Consider the following 22,176-nt stretch of genomic DNA (forward strand, 5'->3'; position numbering starts at 1 on the left):
TCAGTGTGTGTTAATGTCAGTGTAGGTAGGTCAGTGTTGGCAGGTCAGTGTGTGTTAATGTCAGTGTAGGTATGGCAGTGTGTGTAAATGTCAGTGTAGATAGGTCAGTGTATGTAAATGTCAGTGTAGGTATGTCAGTGTATGTAAATGTCAGTGTAGGTAGGTCAGTCAGTGTAGGTAGGTCAGTGTAGGTAGGTCAGGCAAGTCAGTGTAGGTAGGTCACTAGCGTTAGTGTATGTATATGCCCAGTGTATGTAGGTCAGGCGGGTGAGTGTAGGTAGGTCACTATCATCAGTGTAGGTAGGTCAGGTAGGTAGGTCACTGCCGTCAGTGTAGGTAGGCTAGTGTATGTAAGTCACTACCGTCAGTGTCACACGGCCCAGCCAAAAAAAACCTGCGTCACGTACAACCCCCCCCCCCCCCCCCCCGTTTCTGGCTTGGACTCTGGGCTGAAGCCCCTGGTCCTTTTGCCACCTAGGAACGCCCCTGGTTGTACAGCTGAAAGAATTGACACATGTAACTATTGATTAAAAGTGTATGTAACCCCTAACAATGATCTTCTCTTATTTGCTACCTTATGGTCTATTAAAGCACACTGTGTTTGTAAAATCTGTTTGATAAAAAATTACCTTTTAACCACTTAAGGACCGAGCCTCTTTTTGACACTTGTTGTTTACAAGTTAAAATCATTTTTTTTTGCTAGAAAATTACTTAGAACCCTCAAACATGATATATATATATATATAAATTGGATGATAAAAATCATAAAATCAGCAGAGCTTCCACTCATTTCAGATCTACCACATAGACAGTAATGTTAGCCTATTTTTTATTTTTTTTATATATATCGTGAAAGATAATGTTTCGTTATGTTTGCGGATGAAATACGGACATACATGCATTCCTATGGGATAGTGGGTGTCTGCGGATGAACATCTGCAGACACCCGATATCGTCCATCTCCGCTATTGTCCGATTCTGCAGACGGAGGAAAATCCTATTTTTCTATCTGTCTGCAGAGTGGATCGGATGAAAAAGGACAGACGGTCCGTGTTCATCCGATCCCCCATAGAGGAGAGCGGAGAGCTGACAGAGCGGTCTCTGCAGTGTGCTGGGACCGCCCTGTCATCCGCCGGCTCAGCAGGGATAAACAGAGCGATCCCCGCTGAGCAAGCGGATCATCACGGGGCGGATCATTACGGTCCCGTGTGAAAGGGGCCTTGGAGTTACTTGAGGATTGGAGTTTAGAAACATTGATCTAAAGCAGTGGTCATTAAGACTGTCCTCAGGGCCCAAAAACAGGCCAGGTTTGCAAGATAACTGAAATACATCACAGGTGATATCATTTGCTGCTCAGTGATTGCAGTATTCTAGTCTGCATCTCCCAAAGGCAATACATAAAACCTGGCCTGTACGTGGGTCCTGAAGACAGGGTTGATGACCACTGATCTAAAGGACTCTATTTAGCTCTCCTAGTTCTTATTTTGGACTACAGAATAATAACTGTCTGTTTTAGAGCTAGTAGAGTGGCAGGGTTTGAGTAGGTTAGCATAATACAACTGGGTGTGTTGTTGGCCCACAAAAGAACTCAGGAGCTGTCTTGTTGGCAGATCAATAGATATAAAGCTCTCCAAGGTAAGGAAATTCCCTTTAAAGCTGGCCTAACACTATACACCGGGAACCAGTCATAATTCTCTCTGTGGGTGGCCCTGTTGGCTCCCTCCTGCCTGGCATTCTTTAATTGAAAAATAAAAAGAGCTGGGAGGAAATATGTTGCCTATAGAGCAGCTGCATGCAGTCTGATACAACTGATGTTCAGGTATTGGCAGCTGCTGGGGCCAGTTGTCAAAATGCAATAGCCACAGTGGGAGATTCATCCATCTGTACTGTATAGCGTAGAACTAGGAAGCTTTTAGATTTTTTTTTTTATTTCAGCATGCAGGCTTAATGAAAAAAATCTGTCAGTGTATGGCCAACCTTGGATAGTTGTCATCATAACAAGTGTTTCCATTGGTAGATTACCAATCTATTCCTGACTGATGTTCAAAGAGTACCCAATCACAGGCAAGGAAAATTAAAAAAAAAACTTTTTTGCTTGCCAATGATTGGATGATGGAAGACAGCAGAGCTTCTGCTCGTTTGCTAAACTCTGGAGCAGTGGCACTTGCAGAGTGCACAGTCTATTTGCCATTAGTAAATCATCCCCTAAGTGTATGTTCATCCCAGCAATGGCTGCTGAACCAATCCTTTGGCAGGTGAAACAGCAAACATAAATTATTTCAACCGAGTACTTATCCTGCCTACAGTAGCTGTTTGACAGGTGCCGCTGATATCAGTGAATTATTGAACCTTCACAAGAACCATTCATGTAACAAGTATATTCACTGTTCACTGTGTGTCATCTCAGCAGTAGAGAACCACGAGGAACAAAAAGAAAATTGCAATCTACCAGATGAATGTTTTACTGAGATATACTGAATTTTACAAGCATTTGTAGCTAAGAGGCATGTTGCACAGCAGAAGGAATATTATTTTTATCTCATGGAAACCTCTATGTTTTTGGACTTAATAAAGCAAATATTTTATGGCAGAAATATAGAAGCTGCCATTACTGACTTGTTTTTGAGGGCCTGTGCCCTGGTGGTGTCACCTGTATTATAACTTTACCACCCAGTGCATCGCTCACCCAAATTCACTCATGTAAACATAATGTCTGATATGTGCATGCTTGTTCCACTTGCAATGAAGGCCACCGTTAAGCATACACAAGGCAGTTCCCATGTTGCTATCCTGACATGCTTTTATCACGAGTTTTAGGCCAAAGCACTACTGGGCACTTGCTTACTATTCTCTCACATACACATAATCTGCTTAAATTAATTTAAGCTGTTCCATGCCTTCTTTAATAGGCTGCTCCACTGAGTCAGAAAAATGTCCAAGCTTTGGGGGCCAGAAACTACAAATAAAAATGTTCAGAGGCATTTACCAATCTAAAGCTGTAAAAACCACTGATGTGTAAGGATCATAAGCCCTTTATTTGTCCAACGTGACCAAAATAAATTCTAGTTTATTAATAAAAAAGTACATATTGTAGCCCCTTTTTTAAAGCAAATATAACCTTGGACGTGTCAACACCTTAAAATATACTGTTTCCACTTCTTGTAACATCTTTTAGATGAAGTCACTCTTCTGCTGCAAGTTTCTTTAACAAGACCCTACCACCCAGATTAGCCGTGGCCTTGCCTTGGTCTGAGGGAAACCACATAGGTGTTTCCAGGAAGGTCAGGAAATTGGGCATGGCAGTGGGCGTGATCCTAAAATAAAACACTGGTCCTGTCAGTTTAAGCCGTCATATGTGGTCCAAACCGTCACAAGTCAGACTTTTGGTAGACCACATCCTCTTCTGTTGGCCTGCTGCCAAAATGTTAGCATTGCTAGGTGAAGAAGTCATGAAATAAGCAGACTCAGAATAACAGTTTCTTGACAAGGCACGTAAATGTTTGACCGTAGACAGACGCCCTCATCTGTATCATTCTAGAGCTGGTGCAAAAATATTATACTTGGAAATGTTTTATATATATATATATATATATATATATATATATATATATATATATATATATATATATATATATACACACACATACATACATACATACATATATATATAATATTATATATATATATATATATATATATATATATATATATATATATATATATATATATATATATATATATATATATATATATATAGAGAGAGAGAGAGAGAGAGAGAGAGAGAGAGAGAGAGATAGTATATAAAACATTTCCAAGTAAATATAATATTAAGCTGCAGACTGAAAACCCCTTTTGAAATTACATTAACATGTTAACACTAACATGTTAATGTTTACACAAAACTTTAGTTATCCGGTTTTCATTTACTTCAATGGATTAGCATCTCATAATAAATGCTGGCTGCTAATATCTTACAATAAACCTGTGGTAGTTCTATAGATATTCAAATATTTACATATTTTAAAAAATAATCTGATGTAAAAACAAAACTTTTTTTTTTACGCTTTTCATACAGGGGAATTGTCAAACAAATCCTGTTGCTGTAGTAAAATTTTACAGCAAAGCATAGCATGTAAAGGAAGAATGTGAATACTTACCTTACTTCCTGTCCATGCTACCGAACACTGCTCCGTTCATAAGAAATAGTCCTCCCAGGTCTACTGGGAAACTAAAACCGACCATAGACAGTTTGAATTTCAGGCTGTCCCTGCTGAACTGTGTATAGACAGACTGTTTTTTATTTTATTTTAATTTTTTTTTCAAATATAGTTTATTAGATTTTAACACAAAATATTTGACAAGCATTTTCATGAAATGGTTATCATCAGGTTGTGTACAAGACATTCCTACTGATCTGTGCATTATAGATAGGATAGGGGTAGAGGACTTTGAAGGAAAGAGAGGAAAAAGAAAGAAAGAGATAAGGAGGAGGAGCTAAGTGCTGGGAATAGGAGATGTAGAGAGGAGGGGAGGAGGGGGTTCCGAGGACTCCCCCTTCCCGACGTCCCCCGTCCCGACCTTAAGAAGAAGGGAAGTGGTAAAAAATTGTATGTATTTGACATGTGGATTTGGACATTGCAGACATTGCAAGCATGAAACTAGAAGACCGAGTCTGGGGTGAACAGTCTGATATAGCCTATATTTTCGGACTGCTGCTGGTTTCTGGTTAACGGTGCTTCACCAGCTATTTGTATAGGGGCATGAGACATGCGTGGTCTCTTAGCGCTCTGATAAGTTCGTCTTTGACCCAGGGGTCGACAGGCTGGTTTTGATGTCGATGACATGGATGCTGATGATGGATTGACTTGGGTACAACCAGCATGACAAATTTTTAGGATGCGATTATTGCCAGAAATAATCACTGTGTTCTCCCAGCAGAAGCGGCTCCCCGCACCTCCCCTCCCCCCTGCTGGGAGAACACAATAGCGAATTCCCCCATCAACACTGACTGTGGTTGCAAGAAGGAAAATAAAGTATATTCAATGACCTGCCTAACACTTTTGGGAGTATTGAACTCTTGGGTCCCCCCAAACTATCACTCTTGCTGACCTCCACATCCCCATTGTCTACTCTAGTGACCTGGAGGTCAAAGAGGAACCAGGGAGAGCTAAGGAAAAATGCACTCCTGAAAGCGTCTACATATTCCATGGAAGAAGCCACATATTCCAATTAAAGTTATTGTAACTGGCCCACCTAAAGGTTCTTATGCTTCTTATTTAATTTACCATCTTCTAAGCATGCCTAAGAATAATAAATAATAGAGCCCCATAGTTAGGAGCATAATGAGTACAGGGCCTCCATTACGTGATATTTATCTGTACACAAACGAGGAGATCATGTAAGAAGTCAACCAGTTACTAAGGCACCAATTGTCAGACTTCAGGTGACTTCTGACCCCAGAGGCTCTTTATGACATGTCAGATTCAAACAATTGAGTTCTAGTGTGAATTTAGACAGTCACAAAGCCGACTAAGTAAGTGTGCCAGGTTTCACAAGTTAAAACAGAATTCCTGATTTTTGTAGTTGCCCAGTACTGGATCTCCTTTAGGGCTGGATTGCATAGAAGGCATACAGCTTTGGGGAAATCATTTAAGATGAATGCATCAGGGGATTGTTTAAATCACACGGGAAAGTACTCTTGAGAGAGCAAGGCCTCAAAGTGCGAGTAAGAAATATGTCCTAAGGGGTGGTTAATAAATGAAGTTAGAGATTCAGAAGGGAATCGTTTAGAAGTGAAACGTGAGGAAGTATCATCTCAAGGGAAATACTTTTTTTTGGCTACACTAGAGAATGGTATTAAAACTATAAAACAGAAATCAAAGTTGGCATGTTTGTAAAGTTCAACATACGTAAAAAAAAGATATTAGCTTGTTAGAACAATCAATGTATAAAGCAGCTCATATGTGTTCTTTTAATTTGTGACAATGACCCTTCTCTTTACCATGGTTCACTCAGAACACATATTGAAATTTATGTAAGAAAAAAATGTATATTACACACAGCTTCTTAGTGATATTTATCTCAGCGCATGTGAAAATCACACTAAATTTTATATAACCATACGATGCCTAGCTTCCAGATTGTTGATGTCTGGTTGTTAAACACAAAACTAAACAAAGAAGATAATAGGGGTTATTTACTAAAGGAAAATTCACTTTGCACTACCATATGATGCCTAGCTTCCAGATTGGTAGATGAGAAGTTCCAGTTCTTGGTGAAAACACAATGATAGGTCTCTAAGGGGGTTATTTACTAAAGGCAAATCCACTTTGCAATGCAAGTGCACCTGGAAGTGCAGTCGCTGTAGATCTGACGGGGACATGCAAGGAAAATAAAAAACAGCATTTTAGCTTGCACATGATTGGATGATAAAATCAGCAGAGCTTCTCTTCATTTTAGATCTTCCCCTCAGATCTACAGCGACTGCACTTCAGGGCACTTTCAGGTGTACTTGCAGTTTACTTGGAGTGCAAAGTGGAGTTACCTTTAGTAACTAACCCCCTAAGGGTCTTGCCACACATGCTAAGATTTTGTTATACCGAATTGGCCAAAATATGAACATTTAACCACTTAAGGACCGCCTCACGCCAAAATATACGTTGGCAGAATGGCACGGCTGGGAACAACCACGTACAGGTACATTGCCCTTTAAGTGCCCAGGCGTGAGTCGTGTGCGCGCCGGCGGTGGCACACTCGCGACCCGGTCCTGAGCTCCATGGCCGCGGGACCCATGGACCCAATTGCCGCCGGTGTCCCGCGATCGGGTCACAGAGCTGAAGAACGGGGAGAGGTAAGTGTAAACAAACCTCTCCCCGTGCTTCCTAGCGAGCCTGTCACTGATCGTCTGTTCTCTGTCATAGGGAAAGACAATCAGTGACGTCACACGCCAAGCCAAGCCCTCTACAGTAAAAAAAACACACACACTCACACTTAAGCCCTACACTGCCCCCTAGTGGTTAACCCCTTCACTGCCAGTGACGTTGTTACAGTAATCAGTGCATTTTTAATCGCACTGATCGCTGTAATAATGTCAATGGTCCCGAAAATGTGTAAAAATTGTCCGACGTGTCCGCCATAATGTCGCAGTCACAATAAAAATTGCTGATCCCTGCCATTACTAGTAAAAAAAAATATTATTAAAAATGCCATAAAACTATCCCCTATTTTGTAGATGCTATAACTTTTACGCAAACCAATCAATAAACGCTTATTGCGATTTTTTTTACCAAAAATATGTAGAAGAATACGTATCGGCCTAAACTGAGGAAAAAAAGGTTTTTTATATATTTTTGGGGATATTTATTATAGCAAAAAGTAAAAAATATTGAATTTTTTCAAAATTGCCGCTCTATTTTTGTTTATAGCGCAAAAAATAAAAACCTCAGAGGTGATCAAATACCACCAAAAGAAAGCTCTATTTGTGGGAAAAAAAGGACGCCAATTTTGTTTGGGAGCCATGTCGCACGACCGCGCAATTGCCAGTTAAAGCGTCACAGTGCCGAATCGCAAAAAGGGGCTTGGTCCTTTAGCTGCAAAATGGTCCGGGGCTTAAGTGGTTAAAAAAATATACTTTCACTTCAACAAGATGAAAAGGTAATCAGATTTCATAGTTCTATTGTTTATGAACTATGGGATATTTACACACTGCTGGTGCTACTTAGTGGCTTTGCCTTGCTCTATGGTGTTGATGTGAGTAATATTCCAAACTGGACTGAAGTCTTAAAGCGGAGTTCCACCTGAAATTTTTTTTACATAATCACAGGCCTTTAATCATATAAAGAAAGATTTGGGGGAATTTTTTTTTGTATACTTACCAGAAACACCCTGTTGCTATGTAGTGCTCCTAATCCGACACTTCCTGGTCCGCGGAGCTCCTCATCACTTCCTCCCTCTCCTGTGCTTCTGGGAAATGATGACTCACATTGGGCAGCACTGTGAGCAAAATGTGTGTTATTTCCCGACAGGAAATGGCACGATTTAAGGCAGTTGCCATAACAATAGGGCGGGACCTTCCTCGGTCGCCGGCCGTTGTTATGGCAACTTTCTAAACAATCCGCACTACGCCTGCGGACCATCACGCATGCGCATTACTATCAGTAATCCAGGAAGAGATTGTAATTGGGCTTCACATGCCCACAATCATCATGGCAATGGCCAGAAGAGGATTTACTAAGTTGTGAGTATAAAATAAAATTATTATCAACATCCACTAGCAAACATATAATATCATTATTTATGTTAATAATGCATTATGCTTGGATACCTGAAAAAAATAAATAAAAAGTGGCTGGAACTCCGCTTTAAATAGTTTTGAAGGGCCAGTCTTAGGGATGAGCCGAACACCCCAGCATTTCTGTTCACACCAGAACATGCAAACAGGCAAAAAATGTGTGCAAACATGCGAACACCATTAAAGTCTATGGAACACGAACATGAAAAATCAAAAGTGCTAATTTTAAAGGCTTATATGCAAGTTATTGCTATAAAAAGTGTATGGGGACCCGGGTACTGCCCCAGGGGACATGTGCCAATCCAAAAAAAAGTTTTTAAAACTAAGGCCGCGTACACACGCGCGGACTGTTTGCCCAACCTTGTTCGTCAAACAGTTTCGGCAAACAGTCCGCTCAAAATTTGCATGAGCGGACTTGCCCACACACGAGCGGACTGTTTCAGCAAACTGTTTGCCAAACAGTTCGCTCAACTTTTGAAATGAACGGACTCGCCCACGTAAGGAGGAGGCAAATCCGCCCATTTCGAGCGCGTGTACAGGTAGGCGGGGCCCGCGAAGGAGACGTCGCGGGCTCTGCCGCCTGGAATGGGCTTAAAGGGGAACCCCAACGCCGAAAAAAAATCGGCGTGGGGGTTCCCCCAAAGTCCACACCAGACCCTTGTCCGAGCACGCTACCCGGCCGGCCAGGAAAGGGGGGCGAGCGAGCGCGCCCCCCCTCCTGAGCCGTACCAGGCGGCGTGCCCTCAACATGGGGGGTGCCTTGGGGAAGGGGGGGCCGCGCGGCCCCCCCACCCCAAAGCACCTTGTCCCCATGTTGATGAGGACAAGGGCCTCTTCCCGACAACCCTGGCCGTTGGTTGTCGGGGTCTGCGGGCGGGGGGCTTATCGGAATCCGGGAGCCCCCTTTAAGAAGGGGGCCCCCGGATACCGGCCCCCCACCCTATGTGAATGAGTATGGGGTACAATGTACCCCTACCCATTCACCTGTGAAATAAAGTACAAAAAAAAACACAACACAGGGAAAAAATATTTTATTGCACAGCTCCGGGGGTCTTCCGTCTTCGGGGGTCTTCTCGCCGGACTCCTCCGCTATCTGTGTGTAGCTCTTTTACTAGCGGAGGAGTCCGGCTTTCTTCCTCCCCGCCGCCGGCCTCTTCTCCCGACTTCGGGGGTCTTGTCCCCCTCTTCGGTTCTTCTGCCGGGCCACCGCGCCTTCTTGTAGCTCTTTTGCAGGCGGTGGCCCGGTCTTCTGTCGCCGCTGCCTTCCGTTCTTCTGTCGCCGCCTTCGGTTCTTCTGCCGGGCCACCGCGCCTTCTTGTAGCTCTTTTACAGGCGGTGGCCCGGTCTTCTGTCGCCGCCGCCGCCGCCGCCTTCCGTTCTTGTTCTTCTTCTTGTTCTTCTTCTTCTTCTCCTGGAGATGTTGACTCGACGAGCTCTCCGGCCGGAATGCCAGAGCCGCGCTGTGCGGTCACTTATATAGTGACAATGGGGCGGTGTCACATGGTATATGTCACATGGGTTGGTCACATGGGTTGATGTCACATGGAGACTATGACATCGTAAGGGGGCGGGGTCACCATGTGACCAACCCATGTGACATATACCATGTGACACCGCCCCATTGTCACTATATAAGTGACCGCACAGCGCGGCTCTGGCATTCCGGCCGGAGAGCTCGTCGAGTCAACATCTCCAGGAGAAGAAGAAGAAGAACAAGAAGAAGAACAAGAACGGAAGGCGGCGGCGGCGGCGACGACAGCGGCGACAGAAGACCGGGCCACCGCCTGTAAAAGAGCTACAAGAAGGCGCGGTGGCCCGGCAGAAGAACGGAAGGCAGCGGCGACAGAAGACCGGGCCACCGCCTGTAAAAGAGCTACAAGAAGGCGCGGTGGCCCGGCAGAAGAACCGAAGGCGGCGACAGAAGAACGGAAGGCAGCGGCGACAGAAGACCGGGCCACCGCCTGCAAAAGAGCTACAAGAAGGCGCGGTGGCCCGGCAGAAGAACCGAAGAGGGGGACAAGACCCCCGAAGTCGGGAGAAGAGGCCGGCAGCGGGGAGGAAGAAAGCCGGACTCCTCCGCTAGTAAAAGAGCTACACACAGATAGCGGAGGAGTCCGGCGAGAAGACCCCCGAAGACGGAAGACCCCCGGAGCTGTGCAATAAAATATTTTTTCCCTGTGTTGTGTTTTTTTTTGTACTTTATTTCACAGGTGAATGGGTAGGGGTACATTGTACCCCATACTCATTCACATAGGGTGGGGGGCCGGTATCCGGGGGCCCCCTTCTTAAAGGGGGCTCCCGGATTCCGATAAGCCCCCCGCCCGCAGACCCCGACAACCAACGGCCAGGGTTGTCGGGAAGAGGCCCTTGTCCTCATCAACATGGGGACAAGGTGCTTTGGGGTGGGGGGGCCGCGCGGCCCCCCCTTCCCCAAGGCACCCCCCATGTTGAGGGCACGCGGCCTGGTACGGCTCAGGAGGGGGGGCGCGCTCGCCCCCCTTTCCTGGCCGGCCGGGTAGCGTGCTCGGACAAGGGTCTGGTGTGGACTTTGGGGGAACCCCCACGCCGATTTTTTTCGGCGTTGGGGTTCCCCTTTAAGCCCATTCCAGGCGGCGGAGCCCGCGACGTCTCCTTCGCGGGCCCCGCCTACCTGTACACGCGCTCGAAATGGGCGGACTTTCCGAGCGGGAACAGTTTGCTCATTTCGAAAGTAGCCTACACACGGGCGGACTGTTCGCTCAAACACAGTTTCAGCGGACAGTTTTTCGGAATTTCCGAAAGACTTTGTCCGTCCAACTGTCCGCTGAAACTGTCCGCTGAAAGCCCACACACGGGCGGACTGTCCGCCCAAACACTGTTCAGCGGACAAGGTTGGGCGAACAGTCCGCCCGTGTGTACGCGGCCTAACATTTTTTCAGGAGCAGTGATTTTAAGATTGCTTAAAGTGAAACAATAAAAATGAAATATTCCTTTAAATATCGTACCTGGGGGTCCCCTTAGTCTTCCTGTAAAGTAGCACATCTGTCTGATGTGTTTAAAGTCCTGCAGCAAAATTACATTTCTAAAGGAAAAAATGTCATTTAAACTTGCTTGCGGCTGTAATGTATTGCCAACTCCTGGTTACATAGATAAAAATCAAAGAAAAAAATGGCGTTGGTCCCCGCCTCAATCTATACCAGGCCCTTTGGGTCTGGTATAGATATTAAGGGGAACTCCATGCCCAAAAAAAAATAAAGCATTGCTCCCCCCCAATCCATACCGGGCCCTTTGGGTCTAGTATGGATTTTGAGGGGAACTCCACACCAAAATGAAAAAAAATTGGCGTGGGGGTCCCCCCAAAATCCATACCAGACCCTTATCCGAGCGTGCAGCCTGGAGGACAGGATGGGGGGCGAGCAAGTGCCCCCCTTCTTAACCATACCAGACCACATGCCCTTAACATGGGGAGGGTGCTTTGGGGTCCCCCCAAAGCACCTTGTGCCCATGTTGATGGGGACAAGGGCCTCATCCCCAAAACTTTTGCCCAGTGGTTGTGGGGGTCTATGGGTGGGGGGCTTTTCGGAATCTGGAAGCCTCCTTCAACAAGGGGCCCCCAGATCCTGGCAGCCCTATGGGAATGGGTATCGGGTACATTGTACCCCCTACCCATTCATCAAAAAAAGTGTCAAAAATTAAAAATTACAGGAGACAGTTTTTGACAATTCCTTTATTATCCTTCTTGAATCACGGCGCCAACTTACCCAAAAAATTGAAGAAAAAAAAGCTCTGCCTCAATATAAAAATATATAAAAATGGACTTATCAAAAACTTTCTTTTGTTGTTTTTACTTTTTGACACTTTTTTGGTGAATGGGTAGGGGTACAATATACCTGATACCCACTCACATGGGGGGGTGGGATCTGAGGGCCCCCTTGTCCGATGAGCCACCCGACCACAGACCCCCACAACCACCGGGCAAGGGTTGTGGGGATGAGGCCCTTGTCCCCATCAACACGGGGACAAATTGAGGGCAAGCAGCCTGGTAATGTTCAGGAGGAGGGATGCTCACTTGCCCCCCCATCCTGGTCTGCCAGGTTGTGGTTGCTTGCTCAGATATGATCTGGTATGCATTTTGGGGAGACCCCCACGCCATTTTTTTTATTTTGTCCCAAGGTTTCCCTTAAAATCCATACCAGACCTGAAGGGCCTGGTATTGATTTTGGGGGGACCCCAACACCATTTTTTTTACATTTTGGTGCGGGGTTCCCCTTAACCACTTCAATACACTGTGTTATATATAATACACTGCCTGCCATGACTGAATATAGAGTCTACACTGAATATCTAGTCTAGAATAAATGAAGAGTATACAGTATCTCACAAGTGAATACACCCCTCACATTTTTGTAAATATTTTATTATATCTTTTTATGTGACAACACTGAAGAAATTACACTTTGCTACAATGTAAAGTAGTGAGTGTAAAGCTTGCAGTGTAAATTTGTTGTCCCCTTAAATAACGCAACACATGGCCATTAATGTCTAAACCGCTGGCAACAAAAGTGAGTACACCCCTAAGTGAAAATCTCCAAATTGGGCCTGATTAGCCATTTTCCCTCCCCAGTGCCATGTGACTCATTAGTGTTACAAAGTCTCAGGTGTGAATAGGGAGCAGGTGAATTAAATTTGGTGTTATCACTCTCACTCTCTCATACTGGTCAGTGGAAGTTCAACATGGCACCTCATGGCAAAGCAAACACTCTAAAGATCTGAAAATTTTTTTTTTTGCTCTAAATAAAGATGGCCTAGGCTATAAGAAGATTGCCAAGACCCTGAAACTAAGCTTCAGCATGGTGGCCAAGCAGACTAAGGACATGGATTACTGAAACCATGTCCTGTGGTCTGATGAGACCAAGGTAAACTTATTTGGTTCAGATGGTGTCAACCGTGTGTGCAGGCAACCAGGTGAGGAGCACAAAGACAAGTGTGTATTGCCTAAAGTCAAGCATGGTGGTGGGAGTGTCATGGTTTGGGGCTGCATGAGTGCTGCCTGCACTGGGGAGCTACAGTTCATTGAGGGAACCATGAATGCCAACATGTACTGTGACATACTGAAGCAGAGTATGAACCCATCCCTTCAGAGATTGGGCCGCAGGGCAGTATTCCAACATAACGACCCCAAACACACCTCCAAGATGACCACTGTCTTGCTAAAGAAGATGAAGGTAAAGGTGATGGACTGGCCAAGCATGTCTCCAGGTGGAGGAGTGCAAGGTCTCTAACATCCACCAGCTTTGTGATGTCATCATGGAGGAGTAGAAGAGGACTCCAGTGGCAACTTGTGAAGCCATGGTGAACTCCATGTCCAAGAGGATTAAGACAGTGCTGGAAAATAATGGTGGCCACACAAAATATTGACACTTTGGGCAAATTGGATATTTTCACTTAGGGGTGTACTCACTTTTGTTGCCAGCGGTTCAGACATTAGGCTCTCAGCGCCACACTCAGAGGTTGGGCCAGCTGGTGGCATCTGGGTGGATTGCGACATTATTGTCACTCCAGAGTCTGGAGTGGCTATGTGACGTCAGCCGACAGCAGAATTTAGCCCGCTGTCGGCTAATTCTGGGTCACAGCAGACCCACATGAGAAGCATAACCAAAAGAACTTTGGCCATACATCTCTTTTACAGTGAACCTGTGCCTTGTCTTTTCAGACTAAAGCAGTGGGTTCACTCTAGGAGTACTCCACCAGCTTTTTTCCTTCCCTTTGCTCTGCTCTGTTTGGCCACAGGGAACAAACAGACGAATGTAAACTTCTAGTTGTGACTTGGAGCTTACTCAGGGCTGATGACTTTTGCCCCATTCCCTGTAACAAAGTTGTTGGATGTCTGAGCAGCCAATTATCAATTACTATCATATGGTATGGAGGGACCTGAATCATAACCTATATCCAGAGATATCAGGTATTTTTTCACATTCATTAGCTGAACAGTGGGGGAGTGAAGACATGGGCAAAACATGTATCACTTAAAGGGGTGCACTGGACTTCTCCCTATCCTCCAAGGCTCACATATTTTGGAAATACAGTGCCTTGAAAAAGTATTCATACTCCTTGAAATGTTCCACATTTTGCCATGTTACAACCAAAAACGTAAATGTATTTTATTGGAATTTTATGTGATAGATCAACATAATTGGGAAGTGGAAGAAATGGTTTTCAAAATGGTTTACAAAAAAATATCTGAAAAATGTGGCGTGTATTTTTATTCAGCCCCCTTTACACTGATACCCCTAACTAAAATCTAGTGAAACCAATTGCCTTCAGAAGTCACCTAATTAGTAAATAGAGTTCACTTGTGTGTAATTTAATCTTAGTATAAATACAGCTGTTCTGTGAAGCCCTCAGGTCCATCAGACCTGCATACAGACGAGTAGTTTTCTCAATAGGAACTGGTTCCGGGGGGAAAGATTTGAAACATGTTCTATTTCTAAAGTCCGTCAGATTTTTCGACAGAAAAGGTCTGATGAAGCCCACACACAGTTGAATTGTCCGACGAATTTGTTCCATCAGAACTTTGCTGTCGAAAAGTTTGGGCATGTGTACACGACATTAGAGTCTGCAAAAGACTTGAGACCGAGGCGGAGATTCACCTTTCAGCAGGGCAACGACCCTAAACATACAGCCGGAGCTACAATGAAATGGTTTAGATCAAAGCATATCCATGTGTTAGAATGGCCCAGTCAAAGTCCAGACCTGAATCCAATTGAAAATGTGGCAAGACTTGAAAATTGCTGTTCAGAGACGCTCTCCATCCAATCTAAAAGAGCTTGAGCTATTTTGCAAAGAAGGGCAAATATGTCGTTCTCTAGATGTGCAAAGCTGGTAGAGACATACGCAAAATAAATTTTAGCCATATTTTGCAGCGAAATGTGATTCTACAAAGTATTGACCCAGGGGAGCTGAATACAAATGCACACCACATTTTTTACATATTCATTTGTAAAAAAAAAATTGAAAACCATTTATCATTTTCCTTCCACTTCACAATTATGTGCCACTTTGTGTTGGTCTATCACATAAAATTCCAAAAAAGTACATTTAGGTTTTTGGTTGTAACCTGACAAAATGTAATCAATTTCAAGGGTTACGAATACTTTTTGAAGGCACTGTAACTATGTAAAAATTGTGTTGCTCTTTCTTTTTTACTTTATTCATTTAAAAAGTTACACAATTGCATTAAACTTTTTGGTGTCTATAAGTACAAGCTTAGTTTTTTGAGAAAAGCAGGAGGGCAATTTCTGACACCCTTGAGGAGGCCTTTTTGCTTATGGGAATGCCAAACCTTGTACTCGGTGAGTCAATAGAAATAAGGGTTTCAAAATTTTTCTGTTACTTTCGAATGAAAAGAAATTTCTTTGTAAAAACAAAAACTAGCTGGTCATCTAAGGTGAGCTTAGTAAAATGAATTGTGGGAATTGGTCAACAATAAGTCAGTGGAGCTGAGTTTTACTACTAGAGTAAATAGCTTGTTCTTAGCCCTTGTACACACAATCGGAGATTCCGACGGAATGTGTCCTATCAGACCGTTTTGTTGGATATTCCGGCTGTGTGTGGTCTCCAACTTGCCGGTAAAATTTTCTGACAAAATTCTCAGATCGGACATACTCCGATCATGTGTAGCCTACTCCGACGGACAAAGTGCCACGCATGCTCAGATCAAATTCCTAGACTAAAGCTATTGGCTACTAGCCTGAACGTAGTCCCGTCGTAACGAAATAACGACATCACGTTATGTACAATCGGATTTTCCGACAACTTTGTCCGACCGTGTGTATGCAACAGTTTCGGACAAAATCCGTCGGACAAAATCCAACAGATTTGGTTGTCAAAATGTCCGACCGTGTGTACAAGGGCTTAGTCAAATTGAAAAGCTTATATAGTACTACAGTATTTTAAAAGGAAGCAAGTGTGAGAGATAGATACTTACTATGATTAGTAGTACTATGTATGTGTATTTGTATTATGTATGTATGTATGTATGTGTATATGTATTACTATGATTACCGGTTTGATCTTTGCTAGGAATAAATTAACAATTACTGTAAGTGTTTTTGGCTATTTGTAAATTTTTTCAGGGCTGTTAAAATTGTTTGGGTTCTATCTCTACAAAACATGCCTGTCAATATGTTGCCAACTTCTTCTAAAGGTAAAAATGACCACAGCCTGATTCAATTCACCTAATTACTTAATTATATTTATTTACATGTGTTGCTTTGTCTTGCAGCCAGATCTCGGTATGCCACATTGAATGTAGGACCACCCAGTTTATATTCCTAACATCTGGATGAAACCGACACTGCAATAAGGGGAGGAAAACTGGCAAAACTGGCAACAGTGAGTGTACATAAACTACTTTCAGTAATGGTTGCCTTTCTTTTGTCTGCTGCATACCTGTTATTAATGTAACATATTAAAGCTTCTTAAAAAAAAAAAATGAACAATATTACCGCAAATTGTGTCAGAGTGAAAGTGTGATCACAGAACATTTTGAAGCTTATAAAAATAATTTCTAGTTGATAGTGAACTGACATATTATTCCTCACATTATACAAATTTCAAGTTGATAAAATGTTTCATTTATGAACTTAGACGTGTATTATCTTCACTGATAAACGTCAGTCTGAATGCTGATTTTGCATTGTAACAATATGTTATAATTTACTGAGGTTACATTCAAGGGTATATTGTCTTTTTCAAGTGTGACATCACTGCAAAGGCTAATAACCAAATATAAAGACAAGTTTACATGCTTCCACAATGGCACTTAAATAACAGTATACAGTATATTGCTAAATATACAGTTTATACAGTAAATGGTTTTGGGAAATCTTCAAGCTTTGTACATAGAGCCTCATACTGTATACAAAACCATATACAGGGTGGCAACTGTGTGCAGGATCATGTATATATACAGTCTGACACTTCCGCATAGTGGGCACACATGCGTGCGGGCGGTGGCTCATTTCCGCTGTAATTACGGTGGCCGATTGTGAAAAAAGACACAGAACAGCGATCTGCCTATGTAAGCAAGGCAGATCGCTGTTCCGACAGAGGGGAAGGGATGGAATTTGTGTCCCTGCGAAGCAGGGAACAAATTCCATGTGTTCCCCTAATAAAAGCACTTCCAACAGTGTAGTTAAATACTGGCTAGGCACACTGTTAACCCTTTGATAGCCCATTATGTTTAACTCCTTCCTAGCCAGTACAGTTAGTACAGTTTTTGCACTGATCACTGTATTAGTGTCGCTGGTTTCCATAAAGTGTCAAAAGTGTCAGTTAGTGTCAGAACATCCGCTGCAATGTTGCTGACCCACTATGAATTGCTTACTAGTAAGAAAAAAACAAACCCATAGTTTTTAGACGTTATAACTGTTGCACAAACCAATCAATATATGCTTATTTTATATATATATATATATATATATATATATATATATATATATATATATATATATATATAGCAGAATACATATTGGCTTAAATTAATTTTTTTTTTTTTTTTTTTGGATATGTTCTATAGCAGAAAGTAAAAAATATTGTTTATTTTTCAAAATTGACTGACTTTTTTGTTTATAACGCAAAAAATTTGAAATGCAAAGGTGATAAAATATCACCAAAAGAAAGCTCTATTTGTGGGAAAGAAAGAACATACATTTTATTTGGGTACAGCGTTGCATGACCGCGCAATTGTCAGGCAAAATTACGCAGTGCCGTATTGCAAAAAATGGCCTGTTTACTGTAAATCTTCCGAAGATCAAGTGGTTAAAGGAATATTAATATACAAACAATGTCTGTGTTTTTATATTAATAGAAACCAATCAACATCTTCTATTATTCATGTTGCTAGGGCAGCTAAAAAAATAAGCTGATTGGCTGCTGTGTGGCAGAACATGATTTGTTTATACACTTGCATATGTAAGCAGGGGTATTATGGGACAATAGTAAACCAGGGTGTTTTTGAGAAACAAATGTTTAGATTTAATATGGCAAATTAGTGTATCTTTAACATTGGTGAATCGGTGTAAAACTTCCACCATGTGATGGGGTCTATCTGTGGTTTTACAGTGTTGGAAGTGAATAAGAAGTAACGTTATATATCTAAAGTTCTACACATTTGTTGGTACAGCCGAACTCAGCCATGTTGATGTTTGCATGACACATGTTTAGAATGTGTAGAGGAATGTGGCAGAATCTGCATATCAAAGGAGTTACCTTCAGCCCAACTGGTGCACACAAGCTTCAAAGAGATTGATGACAAAGACGGCCCAGGGCACATCAGATGCATACTGGCCACACAAAAGCCAAGTATGGCAGGACAGTCAGTAATATTAGGAGGGCTGTCATGTGAACACTGATTGGTCCAAACCAAATGGGACTGGCAGTAGGGTGTGGTATGGCTGAGGTATGTTTAACAAAAAGGTTTGCAACCATGAGGTCTTCCTCTGTCCTCTTTATTCCATCATGAGGTGTGGCTGCGAAGGTCGGATAAGTATGGCTTATATTATACTTTGATTGTATGCTATGTATTATTGTAACTTCTATTGATACCTTATGCACGCTGTATTATTTCCTTGGGAAATAAATGAGATTTAATTGACCTTATACCGTGTATTGATTTCATAGCCAACGGTGGTAGCATTGTGGTATTAACAATAACATGTGCTCGGCGTAATAGATTGATAGATTAGCTAAACTATAGGGACTAGCAAAGGAATACATAACTGATAATAATAAGAATAGAGTGAGTTGATCAGTTACTTCATTTGGCACCCCAGAAGGCGTGTAAAACATATTTTTACACAGAATCCACAAAAATCTAAGGTATTTTTGTTTGAGTCCCTGTAAGCACAGATGCTCAAAGCCACCCAGAACTGGAAGTCATCTTTAGTGTGGACAAGATTAGCGCTGGCTCGCGAATTCTGAAACCACGCTTGGATGAGCAGGAAAATTCTGTGAGATATTTCACTGGTATAAACGCACGCGTAAAACCTGGTGAGAACTGTGACTGATATATATATATATGTACATTATTGTTGTGTTTGCTGCAGAAACTGTAACCAGAGGGCAAATTGCCGCACTGGCGAGATAAGGGACTGATCATCCCTGGTTATGTGATATAACCGCAGATTGACAGGATAAATCATACAATTTTGAGGGAAAAGTGGAAATATCCACGTCCCAATAGAAATTCCCTATGACCTGCTATCGTATAGGACGACATTGAATAAGAGTGTGTTCTCCTAAAGAAATTCGTGGGTAAACGGATTTGTATTTGTTTTTTTTTGTTTTTTTTTGTCTGTATGTGCAGTGGGACTACAGGTCAAAGCTAGCTTCTAAACAGCTTCCTCTGTGTCTTTGTGTGTTTGGTATCTGATTGTTTAGTGTATTGCTAATGCACAGTGTTGGTTAGAGAGTGGCAGGAATTACCATACATCTTTGAGGAAAAAGTGGGGGAAATATAGGTTTTTATTTCTACACACGTGAGAGTGAAATAGCTCTGGTCCAATAGAAGACCAAGGCATTGATTAAGAGTGTGCCTTGTGTCTTGTATGCTGTAGAACCACAAGTCACTGGAAATTTAAACGGTTCGTATCTATTTTTTTATTTTTTTTGTTCGTTTGTTGGTAGGAATCTGTCTTTGTGGGGGTTATATGGTTGTTTGTCTAGTGTATAAGCAACTGGTGGAGCAACTTGGTGTGGATAGGCTAATTAGCATATCAATGGAAGCCATTGAAGGTTTCGTTAGCAAGCATGGTGGGATTAGATTTCAAATTACTCACAAAGGTAAATTAACATATCAGTTTAATGAACTTTTAAAACAATGTGATACACATAACAGTCGCATATTTAATAAATCAAAAAAAGGCAGGAAACAGAGAATGGCCAATGCCTTATGCATGTTAATGAGAATGAAAGAAATTGCGGAACAAAAAGAATTAGAATGGTTTGCTGATAGAGAAAAAGTGATGGAACAGGTAAGGGATATATCAATCAGGATTGAAAAGGCTGATGCGGATGCTTGTAGTCGGATTAAACAATTAGTGGCTGAGAAATGTGTATTGCAACAGAGATTAGATGAATTAGAACAAACGTGTAAATTGAGAGAAAGTTGCATTGCCTCTTTGAATCAAAGGGAGGCTGAGAATTTGCAGGTTATCACAAGGCTTAAGGCACAAGCAGCCATAATGGAATTATCCTCCAAGTGTGCAATAGTGGAGGTACCCTCCACACATGCTCAGTGTATAGAAAAGCCAGAAGTGAAATATGAAGAAAACCCGTATGCTATTATCACTGCAAATGATAGTAATGTGATGGGAATCGATGTGGAAGAAGCAAATAAAGGTGGGATAACTGCACTTGAAATTGACTCAGGAGTTGACACTTCGGATGACTCCTCAGACAACGAAAGTGTAAAGTCTGTGCATTCCAATCGCAGTAATATTATCCAGCAATGTGGATTTCCAGCGCCATATGCTAAAAAAATGGCCTATGCAGGGAAACCAGAACTAAAATGTTTTTTGTGTAAAAGGGGGGGTCACACTTCAAAATATTGTCGGGCGGCGAATAATGATATCGAAAGGAAATTATACCCGAAAACGACCCCAAGGCATCATGTGTGTTATTCAGCCAGGTGGGGTAGCCATCCACAGCACGGAACAAATAGTAATCAAACCCATTTCCTGTGTAAAACGCAAATGCGGGGTCTAGGAACTAAAAAGCAATATGTAGGACAGTTGCTTAGAGTCAAAATGGAGATAGACGCATGGTTACTCAAATATAGCACTGGGGGGAACAATGTTAGCAGAACTTAGTGAGCTGCAAGCATGGTAAGAATATTCTGGTCAATGTTTCCCGGCTATGAAAAAGGTTTGATGTAAGTTTCAAGTTCAGAATATGATAGAGGACCTGGATATAGATATACATTTTTTTTGTTTTGTACTTTTAGGGATAAACCCCTGAATTGTTATTGTGGTTTTTCTTTTGTGTGGTTAAAAGATGTTTCTGTTATGAGTTTTTTTTAATCTTGTGTTTCTTTACTCTTCTCTTATTGTCAGTCTTTGTAAACTTTTCCTGAGTATCCAATACTGCTGATTAACATAAGAATTGTGTGTAATCACTTGTGTGTTCCTTTTTCCAGAGACCAGGAAGAAGTTAAACTGATTCGTATACGGACATTTGCATTTGTTTGCAGGTCTCTCAAAGTAACAACAGTGCTAAAATATAACAGAACAGGGGTTAGGTTATTGTAAATGCATAATCGATTATCACATGGTACCATGAGCTCATTAGTTAGTAATTGTTTGCAAACAATGAAAAATAATAGTACTAAAAAGAGTTACAAATGAAGCTAAAATGTTGTGATGATACATATGCCGCTTAACTAGACATGAGGAAGATACGCCCGGTTGGTGTCTCACCTGAGAGGTTGAAACCCTGCACAGATAATGCCAGTAAATACACACAGGAGCATGCTCCGTTAAAATAAAGGGAACAAACGCTGGCTACCAGGGTACAGTAGGACTTCACCACATGGTGCTGCAACATCTCATGGTGGTTGACAAAAACCTATCACCCTATATGTGCTGAGTATACACTGAATCAGGTGCGGTTATTGTACCAGTGACTTACTCCCAGAGATGAGAATGAAGTCCATGCAGGATGCTTATTTCTGAGGAGTAACCCGAAAGAGGAGGGATGTATTCAGCACTATATTGGGGGGGAACAATAGCTGGGATGGGTGTTATTAATGGAGGGGACATCGGCCTCCTGAGGAACAAACTCACAGCCATAGCTTCAGAGAAGGAGCGTGACTTTGTTACCCTGGGAGATTGGTGGCATCCTTGATA

The 22,176-nt window shown here is 42.4% G+C and overlaps 1 long non-coding RNA gene across 5 annotated transcripts in view; it reads left to right on the forward strand.

The window, feature by feature from the left end:
- Positions 1–22,176, forward strand: part of LOC143996945 (uncharacterized) — a 424,914-nt gene that overhangs the window by 321,243 nt on the left and 81,495 nt on the right. For all 5 annotated transcript variants that reach the window (XR_013277628.1, XR_013277625.1, XR_013277627.1 and 2 more), the window contains one exon: positions 16,554–16,663. This is a non-coding gene — a long non-coding RNA (uncharacterized LOC143996945). The remainder of the gene's footprint in view (positions 1–16,553; positions 16,664–22,176) is intronic.

This window comes from Lithobates pipiens, unplaced genomic scaffold, assembly GCF_037356315.1.
Source record: "Lithobates pipiens isolate NorthernLeopardFrog02 unplaced genomic scaffold, aLitPip1_a1.2 Scaffold_19, whole genome shotgun sequence".
NCBI classification, from domain to species: domain Eukaryota; kingdom Metazoa; phylum Chordata; class Amphibia; order Anura; family Ranidae; genus Lithobates; species Lithobates pipiens.